This window comes from Prunus dulcis, chromosome 2 (assembly GCF_902201215.1).
Source record: "Prunus dulcis chromosome 2, ALMONDv2, whole genome shotgun sequence".
Classification (NCBI taxonomy): domain Eukaryota; kingdom Viridiplantae; phylum Streptophyta; class Magnoliopsida; order Rosales; family Rosaceae; genus Prunus; species Prunus dulcis.
This window is the reverse complement of record NC_047651.1, coordinates 14,146,147-14,153,640: the sequence shown is the minus strand read 5'-3', so window position 1 is coordinate 14,153,640 and position 7,494 is coordinate 14,146,147.

Here is a 7,494-nt window from a genome sequence, read left to right as displayed (position 1 = left end):
AGAGTAAGCTATATCAGGCCTTGTGCAATTCGTAAGATACATGAGACTACCAATAATACGAGCATATTCTATTTGTGATACACCATGACCTATATTCTTCACAAGATTAAGACTTGGATCATAAGGAGTTCTTACTGGACTAGTATCATACTTGCTAAACTTCGCAAGTATTTTCTCAATATAATGTGATTGGGATAAAACTAGTCCATCAGATGTTCTAGAAATTTTAATTCCTAGAATCACATCTGCTACTCCCAAATCTTTCATGTCAAAATTTTTGGTCAACATTCTCTTGGTAGATTTAATCATCCCAATATTGCTACCAATAATTAACATATCATCAACATAAAGACAAATAATGACAAAACCATCTTGAGTGCTTTTCATATAAACACATTTATCACACTCATTGATCTTGAAACCATTTGACATTAATGCATTGTCAAATTTCAGATGCCATTGTTTTGGTGCTTGCTTTAACCCGTACAAGGACTTAACAAGCTTACATACTTTCTTTTCTTGTCCAGGAACAATAAACCCTTCAGGTTGTTCCATATAAATTTCCTCATCTAAATCACCATTTAGAAAGGCCGTTTTCATATCCATTTGATGTATCTCAAGATTATGCAATGCTGCAATTGCAATAACATTCTTATTGATGTTATTCTCGTAACTGGTGAATATGTGTCAAAATAATCCAATCCTTCTTTTTGTTTATAACCTTTGACAACAAGCCTTGCCTTATATTTGTCAATTGATCCATCAGCTTTCATCTTTTTCTTAAAAATCCATTTATAACCCAATGGTTTATTTCCAGGAGGAAGATCCACAAGTTCCCAAATGTGATTCTGCATGATGGATTCAACTTCGGCATTAATAGCCTCTTTCCATAAAAGAGCTTCAGAAGAAGTCATGGCTTCTTTGTAAGTTTGAGGCTCATTTTCTAACAAATAAGTTAGAAACTCAGGACCAAAGGATTTGGTTGTCTTAGCTCTCTTACTACGCCTGGGTTCATGTCCAGGTTCTGGTTGCAGTCTCTTGGTCTATATTTTCTTGATGACTTTCTTGGTTATCGCTATTAACAGTATCTAAGGTTCTTTAAGTGTATTTCTTTCTTGTGCATCCTTATAAGGAAATACATTTTCAAAGAAAGATACATTCCTTGATTCAATAATTGTATTCACATGTACATCTAATATATCAGATTTGTGTACAAGGAAACGATATGCACTACTGTTAATGGCATAACCGATAAATATACAGTCAATAGTTTTGGGTCCTATCTTAACCTTTTTAGGGGTTGGAACTGCAACTTTAGCTAGACACCCCCACACTTTCAAGTATTTATAGGAAGGCTTGTGACCCTTCCATAACTCATAAGGTGTTTTGTCTAACTTTTTATGAAGCAATTTGTTGAGAATGTAATTAGCAGAAAGTAAAGCTTCCCCCCACAAATTCTGGGGTGCTCCAGAACTTACTAGCAACGCATTCATCATTTCTTTTAAAGTACGATTTTTGCGTTCAGCAATACCATTTTGCTAAGGTGAGTATGGGGCAGTAGTTTGGTGAATAATTCCGTGTTGGGAACAAAACTCACCAAAAGGTGATTCATATTCACCACCTCTATCACTTTTTATTTTCCTGCTAAGTTGATTCTCAACTTCACTTTTATAATGTTTGAACATTTCTATGGCCTCATCTTTGCTTCTTAGTAAATATACTTGACAATATCTTGTACAATCATCAATAAAAGTAATAAAATACTTTTTACCACCTCTAGTTTGTACAAATTTCAAGTCACAAATATCACTGTGAATTAATTCTAGAGGTTCTGTACTTCTTTCTATAGACTGGAATGATGATCTAGTTAGTTTTGCTTCAACACAGGTTTCACATTTATTATGGAAATCAATATGAAACTTAGGTATTAGTTCCATGTTAATTAATTGACGCAATTTGTCATAATTAACATGCCCTAATCTTCCATGCCACAAATCAGATAACTCAAGCATATAAGCAGAACTAACTTTATTAGTATTAACTTTGTGTACAACAGTCATTACATTCATCTTGAAGAGTCCATCAGTAAGGTACCCTTTCCCCACATACATTCCATTCTTTGTAAGTACAAACTTATCAGACTCAAAGACTAGTTTGAACCCATTCTTGCTAAGCAGTGATCCAGAAACCAAGTTCTTCCGGATCTCAGGGACGTGAACTACATTATTGAGAGTGACTTCCTTTCCAGATGTCATCTTTAGAACTATTTTCCCTTGGCCATGAATTTTGGAGGTGGAGGAGTTTCCCATGAATAAAGGCTCTCCTTGATCATTTGCTGCATAGGTAGAAAACATCTTCCTTTCAGAACATATGTGGCGTGTAGCTCCAGTATCCACCCACCATTCCTTGGTGTTGCCCACCAAGTTCACTTCAGACACAATTGCAGAAAGATTAATATCTGACAAGTCAGTTGAAAGCTTGTCTTCTTCAGTCATGTGAGCCTCAGTCTTGCCCTTTTTCTTTTGGTTGCCTTGTCCATTTCTACTTCGGCAATCCACAGCTCGATGGCCTTGCTTGTTGCAATTGAAACATTTTCCCTTAAACTCCTTGGATTTCTTGGAGTTCCCTTGACTTGAGCCTTCTCCAGAGTGCTTCCTCTTCTTGTTATTTCTTGACTCTTTTTCCACTATGTTAGCCTTAGCTTCCATTATGGATCCAGACTTTTTGTCAGCACGGCGATTGTCCTCTTCGATCCTTAGCCTTACTATCAAATCCTCAAGTCCCATCTCCTTACGCTTATGCTTAAGGTAGTTTTTGAAATCCTTCCAAGAGGGTGGTAATTTTTCAATGACAGCAGCCACTTGAAAAGACTCACTCAATTCCATCTTTTCTGCATGTATCTCATGTAGAATGAGTTGCAGTTCTTGGACTTGACTTATGACAGTCTTGGAGTCTACCATCTTGTAGTCAAGAAACCGACCGACAATGAATTTCTTCATTCCTGCATCTTCGGTCCGATATTTCTTATCTAGTGACTCCCATAAAGCCTTGGCCGTCTGAATTGGACTATACACATTGTATAGTGCATCACTTAAACCATTTAGGATGTAGTTCCTGCAAAGGAAATCCGACTGGTTCCATGCATCAGAAGCAGCCACTGTTTCTATTGTATCACCTGGTCCAGGAGGATCTGCTTTCAGGATATGAGCCAAATTCAATGTGGTGATGTAGAACAACATCTTTTGTTGCCATCTCTTAAAATCCATCCCATTAAATTTTTCAGGCTTCTCTGCATGATTATGGGATGAAGGCAACACTGCAGCAGGTGCACTTGTCTTCACAGAAGGACCCACTTTCTGTATCTCATTCGACATTTTCCTTAATTGAGTGAACAATCTCAATGTCAATAAACAAATATTTCGTAGTCTTTAATAGATAAATAATGAATCACAATAGTGTGTTACAACAAAACACACAGAAATTAATAATACAATACCGATAAGAAGTATAGCAAACGCAATATGCAATTTATTCAAGATAACAGTAATACAGAATGCTATATTTCACAGATACAGTGAATTTAATGTATGTAGATAAATATAATCAGATTTTATAAACAGAATAATAAAAAATGATGCCAAACAGAAAATAGATTCCAAATAAATAAATAAAAAAGATGCTGTATATTTAGACTTTGTCTAACAATAGAAACAGAAGGCAATCAGTGTTTGTGGCAATCTTTATTGAATGGTCCCGATTATTATAACTTAGCTTTGGTTAACTTCGAATTGTATAAAACAAAGGAAACTAACAGGAAATCAATTCAATAGAATAAACAACTAATAAAAAGATGTTTTGCTGTTTGTACCAAAATCAAACCTTTTGCAGCGTTAACAATTGACTGCACAAACACAGATTAATGTATATAGCAATTAACACATCTAATTCGTCTTAAGATTGTAAGATATAATAGTGCTAAATTGCTATAAAATAAACAAATAAACATTACAAACAAAATAAATTTTTACAACAGTAGTATGTAATTAAAAGATCCTTAATTGTCTTAATAAAAAAAAAAGAACCTTAATTGAGTCGAGGCAAATGTTGGACACTCTGACCTTAAGACGAATTACGCCCCACACTGGTGCTTATGGTTCACTAGCGTTCGCCTCCCAGGATACAACGACTCCCCTCCTTATGAAAGAAGCACTGCAATTCACAAGGAACTTTGAACCAAAATTATGCAGGAAACTCTCTTTATGCAAACTCTAATGCTCTCTATATATGGAAGTATGTATCTAGAGAATTGATTGAATGAATAAAACTGCAGGAGGATTGCTCTATTTATAGATGATGAAATACCCTTTCCAAAAGGGATCCCATTCTGAAAAGGCAAACAGTGCATCCTTTGGTCTTGAAGAGTTGTCACCCCAAACAATGTATCCCTTAGTTTGAAGAGTTGTCACCCCCCAATTGAAGATGTCTTTACCCAAGGGTCATGTCTTTAACCCAAAGGATTTTATTAATTTCCATTCAAATAGAAAATTAATATTAAATATAATATTAAATTTCTCACAAGGTGTTGATCTTTTCTTTCCCCATGTGCGTGTTGGTGATTTGAAATAGGAAAAAACAGGGGGAAACAAGCTTCTCGAGTTTCTCTTCACGGGTTTCAGCCACTTTCCCTGACGCAAGGTCGGGGTCGTTACAAATAGGACAAATATACACCAAGCCTTTGAAGGATGAGGTGTTGGAGTTTTGATAATGTATCAGTTTTCTTGTAGAGAAAGTATTTGAAGAAATGCAGCAGAGAAAAAAAGAAGGTGCGTGAGAGAGAGAGAGAGAATATTACTCAGCTCCAAATAGCAATAGAATGCAACGTACACACACACTTTTCATTTCTAACAGAACGTTCCATTTGTACAACAGAGAATATGATCTCTGCCCCTACAATTTAGTGTCAGCAATATGAGCTGCACGCTTGGCATGAGCTAGGACCTATGAGCACTACTACATTTTACACTTTGCGCGACGAAGAGAATTTCGTCGCGCGAAATACATTGTAGTCGCACAAATTTTAACGCGACAAAAACTTCGTCGTGCAGAATACGTCGCGCAAAGATCGTGAAGAAAGACTTTGCGCGACGAAAAATTATTGGTCCCGCAAAACTTTGCGCAACGAAACATATTGGTCGCACAAAGGTTTGCGCGACGAAAAATATTCGTCACGCAAAGTTTTGCGCGACAAAAAACATTGGTCGTGCAAAGTCTCAAAAAAAATTTTAAAAATAAAAAATTCCCGCGTTCTATTTTTGGTACGCCCACATTTTTAGAGTTTTGCGCGACGAACACTAACGTCGTGCAAATATTTGCGCGACGAACTATTTTTTTGTGTTTTAAATTTTTTAAATTAAAATAAACTAATTTTTACTTTTTATTATTATTTCTTTAATATTAATTTATTCAAATTTTTACTTTTTAAATATAATTTAATTGTATGATTTTTTTTAAATCACTTTAATTTAAATTGATATTAATTTAATTATAGTAATTTTTTCAAATTTTTACTTTTTAAATTTAATTTAATTGTAAGATTTTTCTTAATTAATTTAATTTAAATTGACATATTCAAAATAAAATTACATATGAAAAATAGTTATCAAATTATCCAATAAATATTTATATATATATAATATTCAAAATGTACACATGAATTAACAAAGTACAATAATAAAATCCTAATACAAGCATATTGTGGTGGTAGTGGTGGATAATATGTTTTGATAGCTTCCTAATCCTCAACTTTAGCCATCAAAGTCTCGATGATTACCTACAAAAAAACAAATATGGTCAAATAACAACAACAACAAAAAAAGAAAAAAACACAAACTCAAAACTAACTCCAAAAACACATATTAATGAAAAAAATTTAAAATTTGGAGAGAATATACCTTTTGGCAAGATTGAGAGTGAGTGAGAATGAGAGGGAGAAGTGAGAGAATTAGATAAGATAGTGATAGAGAGATGAGAGAGTGAGAGATAGTGAAAAGATAGATGAGAGAGTGAGTGAGAGTGAGAGATAGTGAAGAGAGAGATGAGAGATTAAGTGAGAGGAGTGAGTGTGAGAGAAAGGGGGGGATTTGGGGAGAGGGAAAGAGAGAGGAGAGGTAAGAGTAGAGAAAGAAATTGAGAATATGGTGGAGGAGTTATTTCGGTTTTTAAAATCGTATCACTTTGCGCGACGAAAATACGGTTGGTCGCGCAAAGTTTTGCACGACGAAACGTATTGGTCTCGCAAAGTTTTGAGAGACGAATATATAAATATTGGTCGCGCAAAGTCTAAAAAAATTATTTTTTGAAAAAAAATTTCCCGCATCCCATTTTTTGTACCAGCCAAAATTTTTAAATTTTTGTGCGACGAAAAACACATATTGGTCGCGCAAAGTCTAAAACAATTATATAAAAAAATTCCCGCGTCCCATTTTTGGTACCCGCCCAAATTATTGCGCGACGAAAAATATGTATTGATCGCGCAAAGTTTTGCGCGACGAAACATATTGGTCTCGCAAAGTTTTGCGCGACGAATATATAAATATTGGTCGCGCAAAGTCTAAAAATTATTTTTAAAAAAAAAAAATTCCCGCATCCCATTTTTGGTACCCGCCAAAATTTTTAAATTTTTGTGCGACGAAAAATACATATTGGTCGCGCAAAGTCTAAAACAATTATATAAAAAAATTCTCGCGTCCTATTTTTGGTACCCGCCCAAATTATTGCGCGACGAAAAATATGTATTGATCGCGCAAAGTTTTGCGCGACGAAACATATTGGTCTCGCAAAGTTTTGTGCGACGAATATATAAATATTGGTCGCGCAAAGTCTAAAAATTATTTTTTGAAAATAAAAATTCCGCATCCCATTTTTGGTACCCGCCAAAATTTTTAAATTTTTGTGCGACGAAAAATACATATTGGTCGCGCAAAGTCTAAAACAATTATATAAAAAAATTTCCGCGTCCCATTTTTGGTACCCGCCCAAATTTTTGCGCGACGAAAAATATATATTGGTCGAGCAAAGTTTTGCGCGACGAAACATATTGGTCTCGCAAAGTTTTGCGCGACGAATATAGTAATATTGGTCGCGCAAAGTCTAAAAAATTATTTTTAAAAAAAAAATTCCCGCATCCCATTTTTGGTACCCACCAAAATCTTTAAATTTTTGCCCGAGGAAAAATACATATTGGTAGCGCAAAGTCTAAAACAATTATATAAAAAAATTCTCGTGTCCCATTTTGGTAGCAAAAGTCCAAGTTGGGGTGGAGAGCGAATTACAAATGGCTTTGCAGATCTGCATGCACATTAAAATACAATTGAGTGAAAGTTACAGCCATAAGGGGTCGTTTGGTACACATGCTTGGCTTGGACTGGCTTGAACTAAATTTAGTACCATGTTTGTTTCATTTAATTCTAGTCTTAGATGGGATTGCTAATACTG